General features: G+C 44.2%; 1 long non-coding RNA gene across 1 annotated transcript in view; it reads right to left on the reverse strand.

Annotated features, from left to right (window-relative positions):
• LOC146869885 (uncharacterized) overlaps positions 1–27,094 on the reverse strand; it is a 257,736-nt gene that overhangs the window by 121,899 nt on the left and 108,743 nt on the right. The window contains exon 2 of the long non-coding RNA XR_014968066.1: positions 7,543–7,691. This is a non-coding gene — a long non-coding RNA (uncharacterized LOC146869885). The remainder of the gene's footprint in view (positions 1–7,542; positions 7,692–27,094) is intronic.

The raw sequence follows: 27,094 nt of genomic DNA on the forward strand, positions 1-27,094 counted from the left end.
GTCTGGCCAATCAGTGTGCCCTGGTGGTGATTCGTATGTCAACTTCTTATTCTTGTTTTTGCACTTCCATTGCCACACAAATTTCTTCATTCATTTCCTTGCTTGTTTTTCCTTACAGTACTCTTCCCTTTACAACTTCGTTTTAATCACATCTGTTGTCTCCGTTAAAGGGGGAAGAAGGGTTCTATACATGCTTTGCTTTCTTTGTTCTTTATTCAGTGCTTTTCTCAGTGCTTTTCTTTTAAAGCTTCAAAATGTATTACACATTCATTAGACATTTTAAAACTTATCATTATCTCATTACGTGGTTTTAAAATGTATTCTTTATCACATCACTTCAAGATTTATTCACCTTATGTTTGATTGTGACCTTTTGTTGTACATCTTTGAAGTCTCCTTTCTCATTGCAAAGAAGGGAGAAGATGTAGTGTACTGCTCAGCCAGGAGGTGCATGTTAGAATGTTGAAGATTAGAATGTTGGTATGTTTCAGGCAGTTGCTGAATGGGCTGAGCAGATACAGACCGCTCCTGGTGGGGCTCTTCTATTATTCAACTTAATACCAAATAAACCTACATGAAAACTACCAAGACTGGACTTCTTCTTGTAACATTACAGGGGACAAGAAGAAACCCATGTGTACTGTTGCCATAGGAGGTGTGAGTATTGCTATTGTTGCTGATTCAGGGTCACCCTGAACCATTATCAACAGAGATGTATAGGCAAAGAAATTTGAACAAACTCTAGGCCAAGACATGAAATTACATGATATCACTCTAAAAACATTCACTGGGGAATCCATAGAATTAGTTGGTTACAGGAAACTCAAATTTGCATTTAAGAACAGAGAAACCACAAGCAAACTTTACATCTCTGCCATGGGACCCTCTGTATTGGGATGGAGAGACCAAGGCAAATTGGGCATAACAATTAATCCCAACAGTTCAGAACCTGTGCTATTGATGCAACCTGATAAGGATTTAGGGTCAGCCATTGCTAGTAAGTTCCCCAAGGTATTCAGTGGTATCATTGGTAAGTTGAAAGGGTTTCAACCCAAAATTCAGCTTAAGGCCAACGCTGTGCCAAGCATACACAAAGTCAGACACATCCCCTTCTCCCTAAGAGATGATGTCAAGGCACAACTTGGTGTCCTACTCAATGCTGGTATCATAGAGCCTACAGAATCGTCCCAGTGGGTAGCGCCCTTGGTCGTTGCCTGTAAGCCCAGCGGTAAATTGAGGTTATGCATTGACCTACGCAAACTCAACAAAAGCAATGGCGGTGCGTCCATTAGGGCGCTAGGGCGTTGCCGCACAAGCCGCCCGCGCCCTCAGCTCCCTCGGCGTCTGTGAACTTAAGTAAACTGACGCAGTTAACTTAAGTTCAGAGACGCCGAGGGAGAACTGACAATCATGTCAGTCAGCATGACGTCGGATCGCCCACCCCCTTCAGAGTCTGAAGGGGGTGGGCGGTCTGGCGTCATGTTGACTGAAATGCATGCTGCATTGTCAGACCAGGGGCAGGCAGCACCACAAGTCCGCATGACTGGTGAAGGTTCGTGAATTTTTCCACTGAATTATGCTGCACTCCCTTATACGCTGGCGTACTCGCTTGGCTCACCCCACACTTATCTTACGTGTTCTGACTGTGGTACTTACCCATTTCTACTCGTTGCCCCTCCTGGGATTGATTCTCCCTTCTACAGCCAGGAAGGGATTACAACCGGCAGAGTGATTTATTATTCCTGCCCTCTTTGTCCATTAGCTCTGAAGAAGTCGTAGGGTTCACACCCTAACGAAACACGTGCTGGCTGGGCATTTGATCATCCGATTAAATCCACAAAGAAAGAAAATAAACCATTGGATCATTGTTTTATTGATTTCTTTGTTCATTACATACAGTAATTCATACTGCTGATTCTTTAAACGTGTGCACAGGTCATCTGTTAATCTTGTATTAGACTTCGGTCTGCTTAGGGGGTTTAGGGTTATCCCCCCATCTGTAGCACCGTGTTGAATTTTGTTTGAAACTGACGTTCACACGCAGAGGCGCCATCACGTACCACACTACTTGAAAACCAATGCGAGATTCAGAATTTTTCCGCCGTGCCCAGTCATGCGCACTAGTGTTTGCTCTGGCTGGCGCATGCCAATTAGGAGAGCGAGGGTTGATCAAAGGCTCAACCATCGGTCTCCTAATGGGCGGGCGGGCTGCGAGTAACCCTGCTCTAAGCCAATCCTGGCGCTGCTGGAGCAGCGCCAGTATTGGCTGAGAGGTTGCCACTCCAGTGATGGCGCCAAGGGCCCAGCAGAGGCGGCGCGGACCGGCGGTCAGGTAAGTTTTCTTTCTTATTTTTATTTTAATTCCCCGGCCCCCATCCCCACGCGACCCCCCCCCCCCTTCCCCCCCCGGCGAGTACTGCGATGCGAGCCGCGACTGGGGACAGCCGCATCACATACAAAGCTGTACATGTTTTATTAAAATTGTGAGTGACTGTTTTATGCTGATCAACATGAATGCCCCTTCACTGCCTCTCTGCCAGTGGTCTGGTTTCTCAATCAGTTCTTGTTCATCCAGGTATTTTGAAGCACGATTTAAACCAGGAAATTAGCCCAGTGCGTTAATGCGTGTGCTGCAGAGACGGTATTGAGTTTTACATCTTCGGACAATCAGTGCTAGTAGGGCTGACCAAGGTTGCGTAAGATGGAATGCTATTGCCTACTGTACACGGCATTTATACTAAACTTCAGTATTAAGTGCTGATCGTCATCATTATAAGCCTGGTAGCCTTTCGGAGACATGGGCCCTTTGACTATCTCCTGTTTTATATTTCCTCATAGACCATCAGGCCTCCTCCATGCCTGAGCCATAAAACAGAGCGGGATTCCGTCAGTATAATATATGTTACTTGATGCTAGTGTCCTGCGGAGGCCCTCTCGCTGCCTTCACGAAGGAGCGTCCAACTCGTATTGAGAGAGTGAAAAAGTGGAAGGAAAGACACGCGCCTGTTGCCGCCCGTGGCCAGGCGCCACTGGGAGGAGGAGGGTGGGCAGGCACCTGACACTGGAAGGCAATGTTTTACCAGATGAAGACATTGATGTATGCGAGTATGACGTGTATATCTTCAGCTGGCTTCGTGAGTTGTTCAAATGAAGGGTCATGAGGGACTCCCTGGAACTCTGCTAGTTGTGGAAAAGGTTGTCTTCATGTTCGCCCTTCTCAGCGCTTGATCCGATAGAGTCGTCTTTTGCAGGTGCTGTATTTGCACTAATTGGTTTGCTTCATACCCTCATAAGTATGGTACATCTTGTGTGACAGCTGCGCAGGGAGCGCTGTAACAGCTCATATAACCAGTAGAGGACATGAAAAATGAAGGGCACCACTTTGTTCTCTTGTAATTAAAACAGCTACGTTACGTTTAAAAAAGCACTCACGGGCACTGTTGTACCTTTTTAAACTTTTTATAGAAAAGCAGTAATACCACTTTACGACACAACACGGAAACCCCGTCCCGTCTTGCTGCAAACTAAATCGACTGCAGGTGGGCGGTCTTTCTTCGCGCTACCGCTTCGCAGATAAAAACAAAACCTCAAGCTCTCGTTTGATCACATCTACTTACTCGGCAAAGTGATATATACATCAAGCTGCATTGTGTAAGCGAAACCTTCAACTGTGTATGCATTACAAGTTTATAACCGCATTCCTCAAAAGGCCCGTGCTTGATTTAGTTTTAGTAGAACAAGTACTGGAAACATAAGAACATGGATGTAATTTAGTGGCCGCAACTGTGACCCCTGGAGTGCACCTGGCGACCTCTGGACCTGCCTTTGCGATACCTGGCATCACAGGTAGCAAATGCAGTGCAAGGAACAGAAATTAAACAGTGCTCGCTGAGCTTTGTTTACTTTCTGTTGCCTGCAGGGAACGTACTTATATAAAGCACACTCAGTTAAACAAATGCAGCCATATCAAACCGTTTGTAACCTGTGGCTCCTTTGTGAGGTGCCCCTAAGATTACATTTCATCGTGCATGAAGGCATGAAAAAAACATAGGGAAAAAAGTAACACGTTCGGAAAAGGCATCAATATTTTTTCTAGCTAGAGGGAAAGGGAAATATAGAATAGGCAGGAGAAAGAGAGCACCAAGGAAAGCTGAAAGAATGGAAGAGAGAAAGAGTGCACTACAAAGAAATGTGAGAAGGTGCGTGTGCGCATGTGTATGAGAGAGAAAGAGAATACAGAGCTGGGAGAGACAGAAGAGAGTTGTGATAGAGATATTCATAACAGAGGTGAGAGGGGTAGCAAAAGAGACATGCAGGAAGGAGACAGGAAAATAAAAGGAGAAAACAAGTAAGATGGTGAGAACTAAAGGCAAAAACCAAAGGAAATGATGGACGGAGTGTTGAACATTGCAAGCACTCACCCCCGGTCAACTGATCTGGGTTTAATCCATCACCGTTCTTTAGCCCACTCTGCCACCCCAGTTCAGACATGGCCATATGCAAATCAGTCTGACCCTGTGCCTCATGGGAACAGTCCAGCCCGAACTGCCAAGCCATGTCTTCCCTGGACCGGAAACAAGCTTCCTAGGACCGGTTTCTGGCATTTCAGCCGTCTTCAGCCAGGCTTGCTTGAATCCAGTGGCAAAGTGAGCAAGGGACTCACGGGGCTGGACTGTTCCCATGAGGCACAGGGTCAGACTGATTTGCATATGGCCATGTCTGAACTGGGGTGGCAGAGTGGGCTAAAGAACGGTGATGGATTAAACCCAGATCAGTTGACTGGGGGTGAGTGCTTGCAATGTTCAACACTCCGTCCATCATTTCCTTTGGTTTTTGCTCTGTTCGCCATAAGTTGGCAGGGTATGCTCAGACGTGAGTCCCTTGCTCACTTTGCCACTGGATTCAAGCAAGCCTGGCTGAAGACGGCTGAAATGCCAGAAACCGGTCCTAGGAAGCTTGTTTCCGGTCCAGGGAAGACATGGCTTGGCAGTTCGGGCTGGACTGTTCCCATGAGGCACAGGGTCAGACTGATTTGCATATGGCCATGTCTGAACTGGGGTGGCAAAGTGGGCTAAAGAACGGTGATGGATTAAACCCAGATCAGTTGACTGGGGGTGAGTGCTTGCAATGTTCAACACTCCGTCCATCATTTCCTTTGGTTTTGCTGTGTTCGCCATAAGTTGGCAGGGTATGCTCAGACGTGAGTCCCTTGCTCACTTTGCCACTGGATTCAAGCAAGCCTGGCTGAAGACGGCTGAAATGCCAGAAACCGGTCCTAGGAAGCTTGTTTCCGGTCCAGGGAAGACATGGCTTGGCAGTTCGGGCTGGACTGTTCCCATGAGGCACAGGGTCAGACTGATTTGCATATGGCCATGTCTGAACTGGGGTGGCAGAGTGGGCTAAAGAACGGTGATGGATTAAACCCAGATCAGTTGACTGGGGGTGAGTGCTTGCAATGTTCAACACTCCGTCCATCATTTCCTTTGGTTTTGCTGTGTTCGCCATAAATTGGCAGGGTATGCTCAGACGTGGGTCCCTTGCTCACTTTGCCACTGGATTCAAGCAAGCCTGGCTGAAGACGGCTGAAATGCCAGAAACCGGTCCTAGGAAGCTTGTTTCCGGTCCAGGGAAGACATGGCTTGGCAGTTCGGGCTGGACTGTTCCCATGAGGCACAGGGTCATACTGATTTGCATATGGCCATGTCTGAACTGGGGTGGCAGAGTGGGCTAAAGAACGGTGATGGATTAAACCCAGATCAGTTGACTGGGGGTGAGTGCTTGCAATGTTCAACACTCCGTCCATCATTTCCTTTGGTTTTGCTGTGTTCGCCATAAGTTGGCAGGGTATGCTCAGACGTGAGTCCCTTGCTCACTTTGCCACTGGATTCAAGCAAGCCTGGCTGAAGACGGCTGAAATGCCAGAAACCGGTCCTAGGAAGCTTGTTTCCGGTCCAGGGAAGACATGGCCTGGCAGTTCGGGCTGGACGGTTCCCATGAGGCACAGGGTCAGACTGATTTGCATATGGCCATGTCTGAACTGGGGTGGCAGAGTGGGCTAAAGAACGGTGATGGATTAAACCCAGATCAGTTGACTGGGGGTGAGTGCTTGCAATGTTCAACACTCCGTCCATCATTTCCTGTGGTTTTGCTGAGAACTAAAGGCAGCCAGTAAGATAGGTGTATTAAAATTGAAGGCTGGTGAGAGACAGCTTAGAGGGAGCGTGGGCAACAGAAGAGAGAAAGAGACCTATGATAGAAAGACAGACCAGAAAGAGGCAACTGAGAGAGTTTGGAAGGATAGACAAATGGACATTACAGACTGGTGAGAGAGTGGTGCCTTCTCAAATTTGCTTGAAAATTCACAATTTGTCTGCTCTTTTAAAAAAAAATTCTCTGGGGAGAACCCCCTGTAGGTTGTTCCAGCTCGCTCGCTACGCTCGCTCATCGCGGTGCAGTACGACAATAACTTGACGCCTCACCACTTTCAAATGTCACCAGCCGCCACTGAACAAAAGCATTCTAGTAGACCAATACCCCCTGCCCAAAATTAACTAAATGCTAGCCCTCACTAAAGACATGAAGGTATTTTCCACCATTGATCTCACCGCAGCGTACCACCAGGTTTCATTACACCCAGACATTAGGTGCCTCACCACTTTCATTTCACCATTTGGGTGTTATAGGTTCAAAAGAGTACCATTCGGGCTGGCTTCAGCAGCAGCGTTATTACAAAGACTTATGCACGAAAGTTTCAAGGGTGTTAGTAATGTACTCATCTTCCAAGATGACATCCTAGTTATGGGCAAAAACAAGGGTGACCATGACAAAAAATATTCCAAGTGCTCAATACTTTACAAGATTGTGGTATGACTGCAGAGAGGGCAAAAAATGAAATGCAAGTTTTCTGAGAAGAAAGTCACGTATCTTGGGCATGAAATAATGCAGGAGGGCATCAAGCCTAAGAGGGAGTTACTTAACGCCATACGTGACGCCCCCGTGCCACAGAACAAAGAGGAATTGAGAGCCTTTTTAGGTCTGGTGGAATTTTATTCTAAATTTGTGAGGAATTTTTCATCTAAAACATATGACATCAGACAATTGTTGAAAGCAAAGAACAAGTTTAAATGGACAAAATGTTGTGAACAAACGTTCGAATCACTCAAAGAAGAAATCTGTGATGCTCCTCCTTTGCAAGGTTTTGACCCTGAACTCAACAGTATGGTCACCGCTGATGCTAGTGATAGGGGTATTGGAGCTGTTCTTATGCAAACCAGTCAGGCAGGTGGGGAGGTTACCATTGTTTTTGCTTTGCGCTCACTTACCCTCACTGAGGAAAGGTACTCGGGCATTGAGCGTGAAGCATTAGCGTGCGTATGAGACCTGGAACACTTCCGCCAGTACATTTGGGGCAAAAGAGTCATTCTACGCAGTGACCACAAACCTCTCACAAGAGTACTTACAGCCAAAGAGTTGTATAGTGTTTCACCCAGATTGGCACACATGTCAGTAAGATAGTTAGACTTCAATAATGAAGTACAGTACCTGCCTGGAGTATAGAATGTGGTTGCAGATTTTCTCAGCCGACTACCCCTCCCCGACTGTGGTGAAGTAGAATACAAAGAAGAAGAATTCTGTGTGGCCAGCATCAGTGAGAAATTTCCCAGCATTCCCAGAGAAATGTGGTTGAGAGCCTATGAAAAAGACAAAATATTACAAGAAGTAGTCAAACTCATTGTTCACGGTTGGCCTAGCAAGAAAACCGTCAAAAATGAATCAAGAACATACTGGGAACTTAGAAATGAGTTGTCAGTGCAGGGTGGACTCATTTTGAGGCAAGGGAAGGCAATACCCCCAGAAACTCTCAGAGTCAGCATTATGGAGATGTGTCACGAAGGACACCTTGGCATCAATAAAGCCAAACACAGAATTAAATATTGGTATTGGTGGCCAGGTTGTGACTTAGAAATTGAGAGAAAGGTCAGAAACTGCATGCAGTGTGAAAACTCAGACAAATCTAAAGTAACCCTCAGACCCCCGCTGCAACCCTTGTCTTGCCTTGGCATGCCCTGGGAAAGGGTCAGGATTGACATCATGGGGCCCATAAGGCACCGTGAAGAACAGGTGTATGTGGTAGTTCTGGTGGATCATTTTTCTAAGTGGTCCGAGATTGAGATACTCTACAGGACAGAAGCTACAAACATTGTCACATTCCTTGATAGTGTTTTCACAAGGGAAGGATTACCTAAAACCATAGTAAGTGACAATGGTACACAGTTCACATCTGACGTTTTCAAGAAGTACTTGGAAAAAAATGGCATCATGCATAAGACCATATCTGTGTACCATCCTGCAGGTAACGGAGCCGTGGAACGATTTAACAGGGTGGCTAAAGGCATAATACAATTAGCCAACAATAACGGGCTAAATTGGAAAAAGGAATTGAAGAAAATGATATGGGCATACAGGATAATCCCAGGGTAGAGTATGTCCGTAAGCCCCATTGAACTAATGAGAGGCAGGACTCCTATGTCCAAAGACAGTGTTGGTTGGCTGAAAACAGCTAGGCAAGCAGAGTGGTCTGCTGACGTGTTGAGGAAGAATGTTCAAGATGCACATATCAAGTGCAAGTAGCGTTTTGACTCTAAGCATAAATACAAACCTCATAATCTCGAAGTGGGAGACAGAGTAAGAGTGAAAAGGAGCGAATTCATTGAAAAAGGACAGAATAGATATTCCCAAACCCTGGTGGTAAAAGAAATCTTTAGCAATTCTGCTCTTCTTAGCGATGGCAAAGTGTGGCATGTCTTTGCACTCTGTGGGGTCCATTAGGATGTAGGGCGGAACAATCTGCCCTACATCCTTCCCCGCCCGCCACCCATTTCCCCCCGCCATATTATTATGGCGGTGGGGACCCCGGCGGACAGAAAGACCATCCGCCGGTTTTCCGGCCAGTTGACCAGTCGACCGGGCAGAAAAGGTGCTCAATATGGTGACGGTGTCTGCACGACACTGCCATCCATATTTGGATGCAGGCGGAGACATGCCTTTCGCCTCCACAGAATGGCATGCGGGGTTTGCTGTTGGTGGCCCGTTGCGTGCCCCCAGGGTAGGGGGGTGGGGGCTGAACATGGGGGGTGCGTATGGTACCCCCCTGCATTGTCATGGACATGGTGGCAGGCACCTCGCGGTGCCAGTCACTTTGTGCATGACAATGCACACACTGCATTCCCAGCATTGTGGCGGGCGGTGCTGTGAGCACCGCCCGCCACAATGCTGGGAATGGAGGATGCCACTGCGGCGGTGGCATCCTAATTGCAGGTGTGCGACCGCCGCACCACTGGCGGAATGTCCCAGCACCGCTAGGGTGGCTGGCGGACTAATGTCCGCCCGCCATCCTAATGGGCCCCTGTATGTGAGAGAGCTGTCGATTGTAGGAGCGAGGAAGGTGTAACTCTTGACACTGCCAGTCAAGCGGAGAGCGCCACACGTGTCACTGCATGTAAGCCAAACAACTGTGATTGGTTGCTTGACGAGTCATCAAGATCAGAGGAAGAAGGAAACATGATCTCTGTACAATGCCAATCCACAGAAGTCAACGTCCGCTCCACACAGGGATGCATCAAATCTATAGGTGGAAACCTTGACCTGAGCAGTAGCAATTCTACTGATGTACCTTGAATCAGTAGTTTCACCCTGTCGGAAGAAGAATGTGAGCCCGAGGGCAATTCTGTAATGGAGGGTGGTAGTACAGGCAGGTTTGGACGCATTGTTGTTAAACCCAGCAAGTTTAAAGACTTTGTATGTGATTAATGCAACTACCTTGTTTGCCACGCATGATCCCACTCATTGTTTTTTTTACATGAAATTGTAAAGTTTCTCTTCTCCCTTCATTGGGAAGTAGATGTGTTGTGTTGTGTTCCACCTTTGCCTTTCCCTTAGCATTGTTCACCCTAGGCTCCCGTCCCTTCCCTCGCGCTCTCCTTGTCCTCGTGCTGGCATTGTGATGTAATCAGCTGGCATTCTAGAATGCCAGCTGATTCCCTGACAGTTGGTAGACCGTTACGATTACACCTGAACTGGCAGCAGATACACACTGTTCCTGTTGTGCTGGTGGTGGTGTTTGTTTTCTACTACTTAATAAATTATTGCAACTCTTCAACGTTTCGGATCCTTCTTAACACTGAGGTATTTCTACTGACTTTGGCCTATTTGTGCTAATAAAGAATTTCAAGAAAAAAGTGGCCAACATGCATTATTTCTGTCTGGTCACCCTCTGCTGTTGACGTGTAGCAGGTGGCTAGTACTTTTTGGATGAGATGGGGAGCGAGCAGGAGTGTCTTGCTTGACATCCTTCGGAGGGGTGATTGGCCCAGCTGGGCCAGAGGTCTTGAGTTTGACATAGATAGAATAGTTCTGGTACGACCACCTACAGGGCAGGTTGAACAGGGGTCCCATCCAAGATGTACAGGCAGATGTGGGTGATTGAACGGCACCTAGGAGCTCAGAGAACCTGGAGTGCAGGAGCAGAAGAATACTGTTGGAGCTGGGCATGGCACCTGCGTAGTACAAATAGCATACGCTATATGTATAAATCAATAACCCAAAATACCAGTTCACAATAGAAAGCAGGTTTATTACCTGTACCTGCAAAAACACTGGTTAGACATCAAGCAAGTATGTACTGTAGCACTGAAGGTCCCAAACCCAAGGACAGCCCCTTAAAAATTCTACCAAAGGATTGCCTTCTGTGCCTTTTAATCAAAAGGTTAGACATTGTGGCATGCAAAATGGTGCACATGGGTGATATGGGGCCCAGAGCACCTAGTTTTGATGGCAGTAGGGCTATAGAGTTCTTTCACCTGCAGTGTGTAAGCAGAGAGAGTAGTAAGAAGGAAATTTAGTTGCTGGAGAATGGATGGTGAGCCCAACTGGAACTAATAACCAAGGAGACATGCAGCAGGAGGATAAGGGCTGAGGACGTAAGGTATTGAGTGGGTTCATTAATCACAGAGTTCTTCAGCAGAGCTTGCAGTGCACACACATGACAGCTAGGACACAGAACATAGAAGACTGCAATAAATACGGTATCTGGTCATTTGCAGCAGTGTCACCACAAAAACAACACAGCTCAAACAGCAACAAACTGCAACAATCCATGAAGATCTGGTGATTCTGGTGTATTTTCCTACCTCTACCCCGGCTCTTCCAGGAATAGGCGGGATAAAGGCAAGTTCTTACAGTTTATAACAAGCAACGTGAGGGGTGAAGAGTCCCCTTAGTCACCACTGACGAGGACCTCTCTATGCTGTTGGAGCAGCCGTGAACTGGGACCGTAAGTTGCATGAGTAGTGGTCACCAGCATTCCCAACCATTCCAGATCTTTTTGGATCTCCCCAAGACCAGGAGAACCTTTGGTCCAGCCACGCACTGTTTCCATGCCCACGAAATGGCATTTAGGGATTCAATACGATGACGGGCGGATGAAATCCGCCCTCCACCGTCACGGACAACGGGACCGAACGCCAGAAGTGCGGCGGTCCCGCTATGCCCATTAGGATGCGGCCGCCACCCTGGCGGTCACATCCTGCACAATTAACATTATGGCGGGCGGTGCTGCAAGCAGCACCCGCCACAATGTCAAATGTGCGTGTTGTGCATTGGCATGCAGAACATGACAGGCACCGCGTGGTGCCTGCCACCTTGTGCATGCCAAGTGCAGTCCTCCCACCCCACCACGCCCCGTGGAGCCGTAACGGGCCCCCACAGTGATTTCCCGCATGCCTTTCCATGGCGGAGTCTCCGCCATGGAAAGGCCTTTCCGCATGCCCATCATAATATGGATGGCGGTACCTGCAAGGCACCGCCACCAAGTTATGTTCCTTTTCCGCCCGGCCGGCAATCCTGACCGTCGGAAAAGCGGCAGACGGTCTTTCCGTCCGCCACGGAGCCCCTCACCATACTAATATGGCGGGGGTGGACCAGGGCCATTTGGCGGGCGGATCGCCACCGCCGGGGCAGCGGTGGTGATGTTATGTTATGTTAACGAAACTTATTAAGCGCGACAATTACCCGGAGGTGTCCTGGCGCTAACTAGAAGTCCTGAGGCTCAAACTGTCAAGGATCCATAATGAAAGAAATCAGTCGTGCACAAAAAGCCAAGTTTTAAGTTCCTTTCTAAAGGACAATAAATCAGGCGAGGATCTAAGATAGAAGGGCAGAGAGTTCCACGCCCTAACAGCTCCATGAACAAAACTTCTGCCTCCCCATCGGGCCCTCCTGATTCTAGGGACTTGCGCCTGTTTAGTGCTTTCTGAACGAAGGCATCTATTTGGAACATACCAATGTATGCGTTGCTTTAAAAAGTCCGGGCCTAATCCATGCAAGGCCTTGAAGGCCATGGCCAGCGCCTTAAAAAGTATGCGGCTTTTTATAGAAAGCCAATGAAGGGATCTTCTTTCTGGCGTGACCGGGGAAAACCTGGAAGAGCCTGACAGCAGACGGACTGCCGCATTTTGCAAGGTCTGTAATTTAATCAATATGCTTTGTTGCGCATTTAAATATAAACCATTGCAATAATCCAGTCTTGTAGTAACTAAGGCCCTTACCACCGTATGCCTACTCTCTTGAGGGAGCAAAGGAAGCACTTTCCTCATCATTCTGATGGTATACCAGGTTTTAGATGTTAATGCTTTGATTTGGCGCTCCATGGTAAGTTTATCGTCCAAAATCATACCGAGGTTTTTAACCTGGGTAGCCGGGGTTGGAAGGGCACCCATGGAGTTGGGCCAATAGACTGGAGTCCAAAAGTTGGAGGAATTGCCAAACAGGATAACCTCAGTTTTGTCCGAATTTAATTTCAGACAGTTTAGGGACATCCAACTGCTCACAGCCACCATGCATTCCCACAGTCGCAGTTCCACGTCCACCTCTCCCCCTGGGGTAAGTGGTATAACAATTTGTGTGTCATCTGCGTAGGAGGTAATGCGAAAACCATAGGACCCAATAACGGGTGCCAACGCACTAACATACACATTAAAAAGGGTGGGGCTGAGAGAGGATCCCTGAGGGACCCCACATGGTGTTGAGAAAGGTTTCGAATGGAAGTCCCCCAAGGTCACCACCTGTTTTCTTTCGGCTAGAAAGGATTTGATGAGGTCCCCTGCTTTCCCAACAATCCCACATGTTTTTAAACGATTCAGAAGAGTAGAGTGGTGAACCGTATCAAAGGCAGCGGATAAATCGAGCAGGATCAACGCTGCCTTGCCGCCCTGATCCACCCGTTATGCTAATGACCCCCTTAGTTCTAGTGAATTTCAACAATAAATATTTATTTTAGTGCAGCAATTCTTATACTGAAGTGACTGCACAGACATTCATGCAGTGCCCACTCTCCATATTTACAAGTGTGTTGTGTTGAAGTGCTCAGACCTGTCATGAGAACATGTCCATGTCTCTGATGGAGATGTGCACGTCTGCATGGCGAAGTAGAAGAAGAAAATACTTTGTTGATTAATAAAAATCTGACAGCATCATTGAAAAAAAACGATTACTAATTATCACAAACTATCCCTAATATCAGGTGACACACTCTAAGGTTAGCTTTTTTTTCTGCTATAAAAATAAAGTTTACAAACTGTGCAGTCAAACGAGCCGATTTCCCAGAGAGACAAGTTGCAATTGCTTGGCTACATGTTCTCACCCCGTTTTCTTTAAGAATGGATTTTAATAGGGCTTTCCTCTCTTCTAACAGTTGAGGACAAATGGATACAATATGCAATAGTGATTCATTATAACAACCACATAACCTACAGCTGTTTGTGGGCCAATTTTGTACCCATGAGGGAGTTCCATCCTTTGTGGAATATCTCCCAAATCATAGCAGCAAAAATGCATCTCTTGTAAACAATTTTAAATAGGAAATAAGATAGAATTGTGGCTCCAATTTGGTAAATGAATTAATGACTAACAAAGCATGGCTTTTTTTAGCGAACTCATCCTTTTCCAATAGAGTTGATAGGAAGTTAGATGATTGATTTAGTGTCTGAACACTGCTTTGTTTCTAGCTACATCTTCAAAGGGCTGAGACTTAAAATTGTCTAGGCTCTCTGTTAAATAAGATCTCCAACCCTTAGCGTGCTCATACCTCAATTTTTCCTGCCAGTATGGGGAAGTAAATGTTTAAGGTAGGCAACTGTGGAACAAGTCAGACCCCACACCTATAGTTGGTCTGCAGTCATAGACAGATGGATCAAAATAAATTAGACATGCAGTCTGGGGAGACGTATGGTGACCTACCTCTACAAAACATGAAAACGGGCACACTTTTAACCTATAATTGTGTTCATTGTACCCACCGTTATACAAATAACAGATGTTTGGTGGGGTTTTCTTTGGTTGTGTTACTCAGTGATTTCCCATCAAATATTGCAATCAATTTGTAATCAGTTGTCCTTTATCAGATATTATAATCAGTAAATTTCTGTGAATAATCCTTATTCACTCTATATTTTCCATGCTACACTTTAAGTTCAATTCTTCCATTTACACACACAAAGTTAACTCATCAGATGGCACGTGTTTCATGTTCTGGACCTACTCATGACTAAAAAAGTTCATAGAGAACATTTTTTATAGCTAAAATCTAAACTATTTAGACAAGATCCCCTTTTTCTCGACATATACCTTATACCCTAGTGTAGATTTGTTTTACAATTTCTGCTATTGAGGGATAGAGCGATGACATTTTGTTATAATCTGACACACGGTACACAATGCTGGCTTCCTTTTCCAAGTATATTTAAAAGGCAGAAGTAGAAACCCAAACAGCCCTTCTACAGACACAGCTGGAACTCACTGCCCACCCCAAGCCCTATGATATCATGTTGGAACCTGGGTACATCACAAAGCTGGGCAGATCAGCCTAGCTGGAGAGGCCTAAGCACAACACAACACATTTCATCTCCAATAAAAGCTGGAACATGGAACAGACACATCATAATAGGCTTGGATCATAGCAGGACCACAGTGTAGTATGCTAATTACACTTCACTTGTCACATTTACTTTACTGTATCTGTTCCTTTAAATATGTTATTCTCTATATGGAATTGTATTGTGCCAGTATTCTATTGTGAGTATTCTATGGTTCGAGGTCGGCTGTTGCTGTACGGTTGGCCGGGCTCACGGTGGTTTGTCTAGTCCTCTGCCGTTGGCTCTTTATAATTTATTTACTGGAAATAAAACTACGATCTGGAAAATCATTCCCCGGACTCGGTTCGTGCTTATGGTTGGTTCCTGATTACAGCACGTTACATCTTGGTACCAGAAGTGGGGTTTGATTGTCAGTTGGCAGACTGACCAACGGATCTCTCAGAGCTCACCGGCTTTCCCTAATTTCACGTTGCTGCCCATCGGAACAGTGCGGACCATTGAGGTGGGTCAGACGCCTTGCGCAAATATTTAAAGAGGCGCTTTCAGGACTTTGTTTGTTTAACGCATTTAGAAATTTGAATTCACTGGGCATTACCTTTTCTCGACGCTGGTTGCTCGCGCCACTCGTCTCGAGCTCCGTGAGAACTTCCAGCGCCTGCATCACAGAGACGTTCCATCTGGTGCTTCATCCCTCTGGCATTCTACGTCAGCTACGAGAGGAAGACCGCAAAGCATGATGGGAGCGTACTGATGTCACACGTCGGCGGCCATCTTGGGAAAGTTTTGAAGCATTTACTGTATCAGTTTCGCGTGACACTTGATTTCGGTGTTTCTCACACCTGTTGTTCTACAAATCTTTGCTCAGTCAATATCGAGTGACGTCCTTCAGAGATTTACACGCCTGGTTGCCTCATTTAACTCCTTGTTTCTCTGGTTTTCGCATTTTTTTTTATTTCATTTTTATATACTTTCACAGCTTCAATCTCCATGTCAACTGCCCAAGGAGTCATCCAGCCTACTCCTTTTCTACTAAAACCAGGTAAACCAGAACTGAAGTGGACAGAATGGCTAAAAGATTTTGAAAATTATTTAACTGCTATCGGTGCTGATGCTTACACTCCAACCAGGAAGTTAGCATTATTACTCAACCATTTAGGTGCTGCTGGATGTAGAGTCTTTGAAAATCTTCCGCATTATCCAGCACCTGCGTCCGAAGACACTATTTGGAATGTTTTCGTGGAAGCCAAACTACGTATGGGGAAACAATAACCTGATCCACAAGCGTTCTTCTTGAAAGATTTAATTTTGCGATGTGTAAACAGTCATCAGATGATTCAGTAGAGGATTACATTGCGAACTTGAGAGTGCTAGCTGAAAAATGTGATTTTGGTGCAAATGTTGACACATATATAAGGGATCAATTTGTGTTTCATTGCTTTTCTAAGAAAATACAAGAACGACTACTCACCTCTTGCAATCCTACTTTGGCCGAAACAATTGATATCGCAAAAAGTATTGAGAGGTCGATTGTTACGTCCAAAGTCCTATCTAGTGTTCAACCCATGCAGTTTCTCACACAGGGTAGTTCTCAACAAACCATGCCTCAAACTACGAATTTTATCTCTGAAGAGAACACTGTTTGTGCCATTAATCCGAAACAAAATCCCGACAGAAGGTTTATAAGAAACCAACATCCCAGAACACAACTAATTTGTTTCCGTTGTGGATCAAGAAATCATATTGGTAACAACCCCTCCTGCCCAGCTTTAGGGAAAAAATGTGTAAAATGTCAGAAATTTGGACACCTTCAAAGCGTTTGCAACAAAAGGTCAAATTTCACGTCATACAATACCAGCAGCAACCCTAATAGAATCAGAATTTCTAATGTTACTGTTGACCCTCCTGAAATTCAAGATTGCACCTCTCAGTTTTCTAATATTGTGGTTACCATTGATATACCTGAGTATTCTGATAAACCCATTAAAGGGCCATTCACTGATATCTGTATCGATAACAAAGTTATTCTAGCTATGGCAGACTCGGGTGCACCAGTTACCATTCTGGCTGATGTTACATTTTATAGACTATGGCCTAACAGTCCTCCTTTACTTCCTCCTGACATTAACCCAAAAGCATTCGGAGAACAAGATATTGATTTAATAGGTTATTTCTGGGATACACTCATTTGTTTGGGTAGATCAATCAAAACCAAGATTTATGTAGCTATTAAAGGCAGAGACATCATTGGTTGGAAGGATCTTGCTTTATTAGGTATCATTTTACGCCCTGGTCAAGATCCCCCTATTGTTTTAGGAGATGTACCGTCCAACATTTTATCTATTGCTAGTCAAATTCCTATTATTGACACGTTCTGTTTCCGAATGTATTTAAGAATTGTGTTGGTACTGTCAAGGGGTTTGAACACACTATTGTCCTTAAAAAGCATGCCATGCCAGTCGTACACAAAGTAAGACCAATCCCTATTAGCATCAGAGAGGATCTGAAAACTCTCCTATCCAACTTGCAAGCGGAAGGCATCATTGTTCCAATAGATGCCTCTGAATGGGTTTCTCCGGTAGTTTTACGGAAGAAAAGGTCTGGCGATCTCAGGCTATGTGTTGACCTTAGATCTCTTAACCAGAATATCCTTGTAGACTGCCACCCATTACCACACATTCATGAAATGCTCGCCAACATTGGTAAATCTAAATTCTTTTCTACAATCGATTTGCATTCAGCATACCATCAGATTCAACTATCACCCACTTCGCAACCACTTACTGCTTTTGTGACACCATTCGGTGCATTTAAATACTTGAGATTACCGTTTGGCCTAGCATCAGCCGCAAGTGTTTTTCAAAAACTCATGGATAACCTATTTGGTGATCTGAAACAGGTCCAGGCATTTCAAGATGATATTTTGGTCCACACAGAGACTGAGGAAGAACACACACTCATTCTTAATAAGGTATTCACTATATTACAAGACAAAGGTATGACCGTCAAAGCTAGTAAATGCAAGCTACTAGTTCACGAAGTTGAATATTTGGGCCATCTTATTTCTAACGAAGGCATCAAACCAAAATTTTGCAATGCTGAAGCCATACGCAATGCTCCTCATCCAACAGATAAAGACGCGTTGCGTTCTTTCCTTGGCCTTTGTCAATATTATGCTAGGTTCGTGCCTGGTTATGCACAAATTGTACAGCCATTGAGGTCCTTACTCAAGAAAGGCTCCAAGTTCACATAGGATGACACGTTTCAGGAATGTTTTAATCGAATTAAACTACTAGTTATAAATGCACCAGCATTACACCCTTTTGTCCCAAGTGCCAAACCTTTCATGTGTGTAGACGCTAGTCAAAAAGGTCTCGGGGCAGTTTTCGGCCAGTGCGTAGATGGTAAAGAGAGTACTATTGCCTTTGCATCTCGAGCTTTAACATCTACCGAGTGTAACTACAGCACTTTCGAACGGGAAGCACTGGCCATAGTATGGGCCACTGAGAAGTTCAAAACATATATTTGGGGTATCCCGTGTGAAATTTTTACTGATCACAAACCGTTGGTTTCTTTACTATCTGGGAATGGTTTAGGTAAATCATCTGCCAGATTAATAAGACTTCTTTCCAAGTTACAAGAGTACAACCTCAACGTAAAATACATTCAAGGAGGGAAAAATGTACGAGCAGACTGTCTATCTCGTATTCCCCTTCCTGATTCAAGCGAAGGTGAGAACAATTTTTCCAAAGATTGTGTGGTTGGACTGGTTGATGCTGTTGCCACATGCTCCAACAAAATTTCACAAGATGAATGGACATCTGCTATGTCAATGGATAAAGCATTGGGAAAAGTTGAAATTTTCATTAAAACCAGATGGCCAAATCCAAAAAACCTGGATAATGAGCTTAGGTCCTATGCACAAGTTAGTGAAGAACTTTCATTTGATAATGGAGTTTGCCTTAGAAATGGCCTCTTCATTCCTCCAATGAATTTACGAGATAAACTCATAAAGTTTGCTCACGAGGGTCACTTAGGCATCTCTGCAACTTGCAAGAAACTTAGGAGCATTTATTGGTGGCCAAGTTTAGACAAGCAAGTAAGATCATTCATAGAGAACTGTCCAGCTTGTGTTGTTTCGGACAAACACTGGAAAATGCGCAGTAAACCTCTATACCCAGTACCGTTTCCAGACCTTCCGTGGGATAAAATTGCCATTGATTTTTCAGGCCCTTTTTCTTTACTTCCTGCGGAGAAAAGATACTGCATTGTCGCTATTGATTACCACTCAAAATGGATTTATTACTCTTTTGTAGATGCTCAAAATTCAGCCTCTGTCATATCGTTTTTAAAAAACATTTTCAAGATTGAAGGCAATCCTAATTATGTTGTCACTGACAATGGTCAACATTTTTTGTCCAATCAGTTTACTGAATTCTTAACTAGTAATGACATCCAACATCTCAAAGTTGCTTTGTATTGCCCTTCTTCAAATGGTTTAGTGGAGAGAGCGAACCGCTTTATAAAAGAAGGAGTGCAAACTGCTTTAGCCTCTAACATAGATGTAGGTGTTTTCATACAGAATAAGGTTTGGGCATATCTCAACACACCCCATTCCACCACTAATGTTACCCCTTTTAAAGCTCTCAGAGGCAGAGAAGCTAAATCCAAATTGATGCCTAATTGGTTTAATAATTTAGCTTCTGGTTCTGATTTGGAAAAGAGAAGGAACATGCCGGCAGACCATCAAATAACTAGAGAAACTGTGGCTAAAAAACAACTAGTACAAAAAGAATGTTATGATAAGAATCTCAAGTCACAAATTGATTTTAAATCCAATGATTGGGTTCTTATCAAAAAACCGCTTAGAGTTTGCAAAGGCCAGTCCAGATTTTCTCTACCAGTTAGAATCATCAAAGTTAGTAAACCGTCACTTCTATTAGAGAATAGAGGGTGGTGGAGCAAGAACAGTGTGGTCAAAATTTCTAAATCTCAAGTTAACATTTTCAACAGAGTGTATGCTAACAGGAGTGATGAAGATAACTCAGATTTCACCTTTGGTCCTGATTTTGAAAATGTTCCTTCTAGTATAAATTCTTCATGCACTGTTAATCCTTCACCTATTCCAGACGTTGGTATTTCTGCACCTGATGAGAATGCACGTAATAATCGTGTTTGTAGACCACCTGCCAAGTTGAAAGATTATATTTTATATTAACAATATTGCTGCATTTGTTTAGTGATATTTAATCTTTTAGTACAGTTTTAGGGGTTTGCTTTATTTTCTGTTATAATGGGAGGGGGGTATGTAGTATGCTAATTACACTTCACTTGTCACATTTACTTTACTGTATCTGTTCCTTTAAATATGTTATTCTCTATATGGAATTGTATTGTGCCAGTATTCTATTGTGAGTATTCTATGGTTCGAGGTCGGCTGTTGCTGTACGGTTGGCCGGGCTTACGGTGGTTTGTCTAGTCCTCTGCCGTGGGCTCTTTATAATTTATTTACTGGAAATAAAACTACGATCTGGAAAATCATTCCCCGGACTCGGTTCGTGCTTATGGTTGGTTCCTGATTACAGCACATTACACACAGCTCCCAAAGCCCTAGGTCTCTCCAATCGTAGTCATATGAAAAGTCAAACAACAGTGCCAATTGAGAATGTGGGGATATATCCTACCCCCATAACTTGAGAGACACGCATGGCCACCACGATTGTAGAAATACTGATCCACATCAATCAAGCCCAATGATTTTCCAAAGAAGAAATCTTCCTCACTACCCCAGACACTGGGCATAAAAAGGTACATTTTGAATAGCGGAGATATTCGGAGTAAGACATCTTACAAACTGTATTCCGTGACAGGGAATTGAAAGTAGGGTTTTCAAATATTCTCTTAAAGGTGAGGTGCAGAAGGCCCATCGAAACCTTGGCTGATAAACCTTCTCCAATAGGTTACTTGTCCCCTAATCATGATGGGATACAACAAATCAGGGGTACCTCATATGTGGAACCTGAAGAAATCCAGGAACTGGAACATATTTTGAAAGTGTAACAGGCAGTAACCTCTACCCCATCTATTTAATCAAAACACTGAACTCATTACCCCCATAACGTCTTTGTGGATTTGGGCATAGAGAAGAACAAAGATGAGACAACAGAAAAGAAAAATGAAACACCATCTGATGGTGGCTACAAAAGCATCTCCCAATCCCAGAAAAAGCTCAGGAAAAAAAGAGCCAAGAGAAATAAATGCAGTGATGGCAGCTTGGTGAATTACAACTTTGTTGTATTACTGTGTCATGGAACCGTGGAAGTGTCCAGAGAAGAAATAGTCTGAGGTTGCTTTTGTTCCGTTTGGAGGGCATATGGCCTGGCAGCTCGGTCTGGGCTGTTCATACTGGAGTAGGACCGAGTCTGATTTGCATAAGATTGGTCCCTATCCAGAGGCACAGGAAAGAGGCAAGATGGACTGGAAAATGGCCCAGAGTCATTTCAAGTGGCTCAGATTTAAAAAGCATTCCACTCATCTCTTTTACTTATTCCATGGTGACGGGGTGCAGAGTGGTGTTGGGAGGTGGAGAAGGTCGGATAATGTGGTGCATAAGCATCCTGCTGTGAGCTAGTATAAAACAACAACCTGCCCTAAGGTCAAGACAAAAGAGACAGTGAAAGTTATGACCATTGAGAGGACTATATGACCTGTCTATGATCAATGATAATGTTTATTGCTTTTACATATTAAGCAATCCTGGCATTGGAGACAGAAGCATTGGTTCTTAACTTGTAAAAGGCTGCAAGACTACAAGCTTACATAATGTAGCTTCCAGGGATTTCGCAGATAAGCAACTGTTACACGCAAAGCAGTGGTATACAGATGTTTCTGGCCTTGGCTGAGTTCTGACATTTCCAGATGCTCAAGGGAACAAAAAACAGGCTGAATGATGTCCTGTACATTTCTACTTAGGAGGATCTCCAGGATTATTACATTTCTTTTTTACTAAAAGAAGAAACATGGCTATTCGGGTATTTATTTACTCCAGATAACACTACTGTAGATACATTTAGTCCTAAAACAGCGGTATCCCATTGTCACCAACCAGTTACACATGGATTGAGTCTGCCGTTCATGCTCATTACCAACCTCAAGTACCAGGGATACCCATCATGTGACAGAGATGTTCACCATTATAACATCAGAGGTGGCCAGAACCATGGCAAGAATGATCACAGTACAAGCAAGGCCAGCCTTGTGCAAGAAACAGCCATAAGGATGTTGCAATACTCACAGGATGTCAAGGATGGGCCACTATTATACCAGAGAAAGTCAGAATGTTGTAAACAGTGCCCATAATATGCTACAGATGGACCATTCTTATGCAGGGCACTAGTCAAAACATTGTAAAAAATGACAACATGACAAGTACGAGTCACTATTAGGCTCAGGGTAGCCAGGATATTGTAAAGCTAATAACGTCCATAGTGAGCCTGAAAGTTGTCTGTTGTGATGTACTAATTACCCAATGCACTCTCCCTACAGTGGTTCTCTGCTTTGCTGCTCAGCCTATGATGAGGTCATATAGAATGTTCAGTGGGTTTGGATTGAAGGGAGAATCAGTTGGTGTGGAAGGGCTGAGCAGCGAGGAGGCTGCTCCTGGTGGGGCACTTTTATGGATCAGAACATCTTCCTGTAACCTAGAACCTGTGATGTAACTTGAAGAATAGAACAACTGCGTTTACCTAAAAGACATGCCTGCGCATCTTTCCTTGTTTTTAACACTGACGACGATTTGAAAAAACCTACGTGAGCTTCCTTTAATGGTCTTGTATACCTAAGAAACTGAAGAAGTGCATTTAAAAGAAGCAAGCTGGCAGTCCAAAATCCCCACCAGTGACCAAAAGACCGGTCGGCCCCAACGTGGATGTGGCAGTGCCTGCTGAACTTGGGTGAGTGTTCCCCAAATGATTACCTAGACTAACAGAAGTTCCTAACTTTATTACGACTTCTTGATGGCGTCCTGTGAACGGTCAGCCCAAACCTGGGCCTGCCAGTTCCCGTTGGACTTTATGAAGTTTGTAATCCGCTTGACTAAGGTGAACAGCAGAAGATTTATAGTTTCACCTGATGTTGAAATCTGCCTACCGACAGACTATTGAGTTTTACGTGTTTAACATACCTGACAACTATCTGAAGTCATCTGGAAATACTGAAAGGAGGCACGTTTTGGATTGTGTTGTGGTCTGCTTATCACATGGAGATAGCCGGCAGTGCAGTCCCTTTATTCGTGCCATAATGAGAAGCATCACATGTTTCCTGTGTTTTCCGATCATTATATGCGCGTAGCGTGTTTCCTGTGTCTGTGCTAATTGAAGCAACCTGGAGTTCATGTTATTTTCAGCTTCTGTAAAGCCCCGCTGGAGTATTAGTTTCATTCAGCTTAATGGTCTGGGTTTGGTGCTTTTCAATTTCACGAGGAATTACTGAGGCGACTTCATCGCAAGGAAAACTACACCTATACTGATGCATTTTGTTTTTCATTTTGCGTTTCACCACTGTGTGCTTCTACAGCTTGACAGTTGAACCGCTATCCGTCAATTTGATATGGGCACGAGCTGGGCATAGTGGACACACAGAGCGCGCGCTGACTTACCTACATTCAGATGTCCGGCGATGCCTCCTCCTCTGTGACGTTTTCTTATTCTTGAAGTGTATTGCTGCCTGGCACGTTTGGAAGCACGCTGATGCTGTGAGCCATCTGGCTCAGCGTCACTGCCGTACCGCCATCTTTTGGTTGGAGGATGCAGCTATATGGTGTGCCAGAACATCAGGGAAGTCTCGCACTGCAGTTGTCAATAAAGTTATTTCAAGTTCTGGTGGACCGCGAACGACGCCTCATCATTATTGTTCCTCTCCTCGTGATTTTTGCTGCAACTCTTTACATGTCAGCGCAGCAGTTGACTGTCTTGTGGGGAGTTTGTGTCTTCATTGCTGCAGACCCTGGACACTGAACTTTGCTGGCAGATCGTGTGCCATTAACAAGGACTTGAAGTCTGGTGAAAACTTCGGGGAGTGATCGCTCACCGGAGTAGAGATTTCCTATTTAAGGTTTTCATATTGTTATCTACCTGATGCCCTTCTTTGCAATTCAGTTTGTGAGACAAACAGAGCGTGTCATCTCTTCCGCTTATCTGCGGTGACACGCACTCCTGATGTACTTATTGCAAGTTAACTCTGCATGTTATTACTGTGCTCTTTTTTTATCGGTGAAGTGAAAAGTGCAAATGTTTTTTATCTCACCTTTATTTGATTTATACTGTGGGTTGCATAATGTTGTTTTTTTTAGGCTTAATATGCTTAACATGTAATCTTCAACCATCTTACAGTGTTTCTTTAAATGTAGTTTTGTTTTAAGGTGGTATTCCGTCCCTATTATGTATAATTTGGGGGATGGTGATTGTTCCAGTTTTGGGTGCATAGGGAGGTGTGTTCCCTGTTGTCTGGACTTCTGTAATATTTCTGAATTTGTTTTACTTTGGGTTTATAGATACTCATAGGGTGTTCGAGAGTGTTTTGGGTAAAGTTACCCTGGATTTACTTTGGGTTTAAAGATACCCATATTCGTTTCTAGAGTGTTGGGATTATAATTGCCCTGTCTTGGTGTGGGTGGAGTCTGATTCCTGATTTTCTGTATTCCATGTTTTGCCCAGTTTGTTTTGGGTTCATGGATACCGTAGATTGTCATGGGTTTAAGGATACCCATAGTATGTTGAGTGTGTCTTGACTGTGCGCATCTGTGCTAGTTTTTCTGAATTCCATGTTTTGGCCAGTATGTCTCGGTTCAATCATACCCTGAATTGCTTTGAGTTTATAGTTACCCATAAAATATTTTGAGTGTGTTTTGGGTTTAAAGTTACCCTGGATTTGCTTTGGGTTAAAGAATACCCTGGATTTACTTTGAGTTTATAGATGCCCATATTAGTTTTTTAGAGTGTTTCTGGATTATAGTTACCCTGTCTTGGTAAGGGTGGTGTCTTATTCCTCTTTTTTGAGGTAGACCATCCTGCCATTAGATAGCATGGTGGATTGCATCCACTATTTTTAAGAATGTATCTCTTTATCTTGCATTCATTGTTGTCTATGATCATTATCAGGGGGAAGGATGTGTTATAATGTTTTGTTGTTAATGCATCCTCCTTTGCTGACATGTGTATCTTATCACCTTCAGTCCTTTTGAATGTTTTCGATCATTATAAGGGGGGAGATGTGTTGTGATGTACTAATTACCCAATGCACTCTCCCTACAGTGGTTCTCTGTCTTGCTGCTCAGCCTATGATGAGGTCATATAGAATGTTCAATGGGTTTGGATTGAAGGGAGAATCAGTTGGTGTGGAAGGGCTGAGCAGCGAGGAGGCTGCTCCTGGTGGGGCACTTTTATGGATCAGAACATCTTCCTGTAACCTAGAACCTGTGATGTAACTTGAAGAATAAAACAACTACTTTTACCTACAAGACATGCCTGCGCATCATTCCTTGTTTTAACATTGTCAAGCACCCACATTTCAGGTATGGGTTACTATTATGCCAGGGATAGCAACAATATTATCAAGAAAGCTCCCACTATGTCCATGATGGACCAATTGTATGCTAGGGATAGCCATTATGTTGTCATGAATAACCCAACATGTCCACAATGGGCCTCTTTTATTCGAGGGACAGTTACAGTGTTGTGAAGAATGTCCCAAAGATGCCATTGAAATGTAACTATCACACCAAGGATAATCACAGCTGCCAGACAATTCAAGGAATACCATGGAGCTCTGTGGAGAAACTGATCTCCCATCACTCCGGAGAACTAGAGCGCCCCTCTTCCTTCTGAACACTGGGTGCCTGGCACCTGCATGAAGGGAAAAAGCAACAAGTTCACCCAAAAGTGATCTAAGGAAATACGAAGTAATAAAGGCACCCATAAATCAACCACCCGTTAATTCCGTTCATAAAATTATAAGTGGATTCGTACCACACAGGCCAATCAGAGTTGGCCGGAGCCCTCAAAAGGATTTAGTCTAGCTTTAGAGCTTGGGGGTACTTGGGTTGTGTTCGGGGATTTCAGGCAATTTATATGACCAACTGCCACGGGTATGTGGGACCCATAAAAACCCCAGACCTGTTTTGCAAAATTCAGGAGTTTGGGGTTTGGATTAAAATGTCTATATAAAGATCTTGAAGTTCCTGAATTCTTCAAGGGTGCAGCTAGGCTGCAGGATGGTGAAGCTTGGCTGATCCCTACTGAAAGGGGAGCAAAGAAAGACATAATGAAGAAAGAAGAGGAAGGGTGGAGGCAAGGGGCAGAGGGAGAAAAATAAATAAATTATTACATGTAAAGTACAGAGAAGCAACAACAGTATGTAGAGGTAGGAAACTCATCAAAAGACGTCTTCGTTACATCAAGTAAGTAGTTTATTTTCATAAGTCTTCAACCACGGCCTGGAGCAGTGCATCCACGGAGGTTCGATCTTCAACTGAAGAAACCGATCGAACCTCAGAAGATGCACACCCGAGCTCGTGAACATTAGAACAATAAATATGCAATACATGTCATCACAGCCCAAGCTTGTGAACATTAGAACATTAGATATGCAATACATGTCATCACAGTAATAAACGTAAACGTAATTACAAACCCACTACATCACCTCCCTCCTTTACACAACCAAAAACAAACGGAAAAATAAAAATACACTTCTACAATATATCAATATGTAACAAAATCCTTAAACCTAGACGGAGGCCTCCTAACGCGCCAACCACTTGTATGAGATGCTTCCTGATGCACTGAATTACCAACAGAATCATTAACAGAAGAACGAGACTCTCTTGAGGACCCCTGGCTGTCAAGCAACCAATGAGTCCACTCCAAATCCTGTCCAGCAAGGGTGGATTTCTTGCTTTCTATTACTTGAGCTTGTTCCTTAGTTACCCTTACCAGTTGTCTTTTGTTCCACCAACCTGTATTTTGCCAAAATGCTGCACCCCTACTAACCTTACAGACTAGAATAGGATTTGAAAACACAGATTCCCCTTTCTTCAGCTTAAATGGTTTCTTAAACATAACCCAATCCCCCACAGCTATTTCTGGAATCGTAGCAGGATTTCCTATGTC

The sequence above is a fragment of the Triturus cristatus genome, chromosome 1_1 (genome assembly GCF_964204655.1).
Source record: "Triturus cristatus chromosome 1_1, aTriCri1.1, whole genome shotgun sequence".
NCBI classification, from domain to species: domain Eukaryota; kingdom Metazoa; phylum Chordata; class Amphibia; order Caudata; family Salamandridae; genus Triturus; species Triturus cristatus.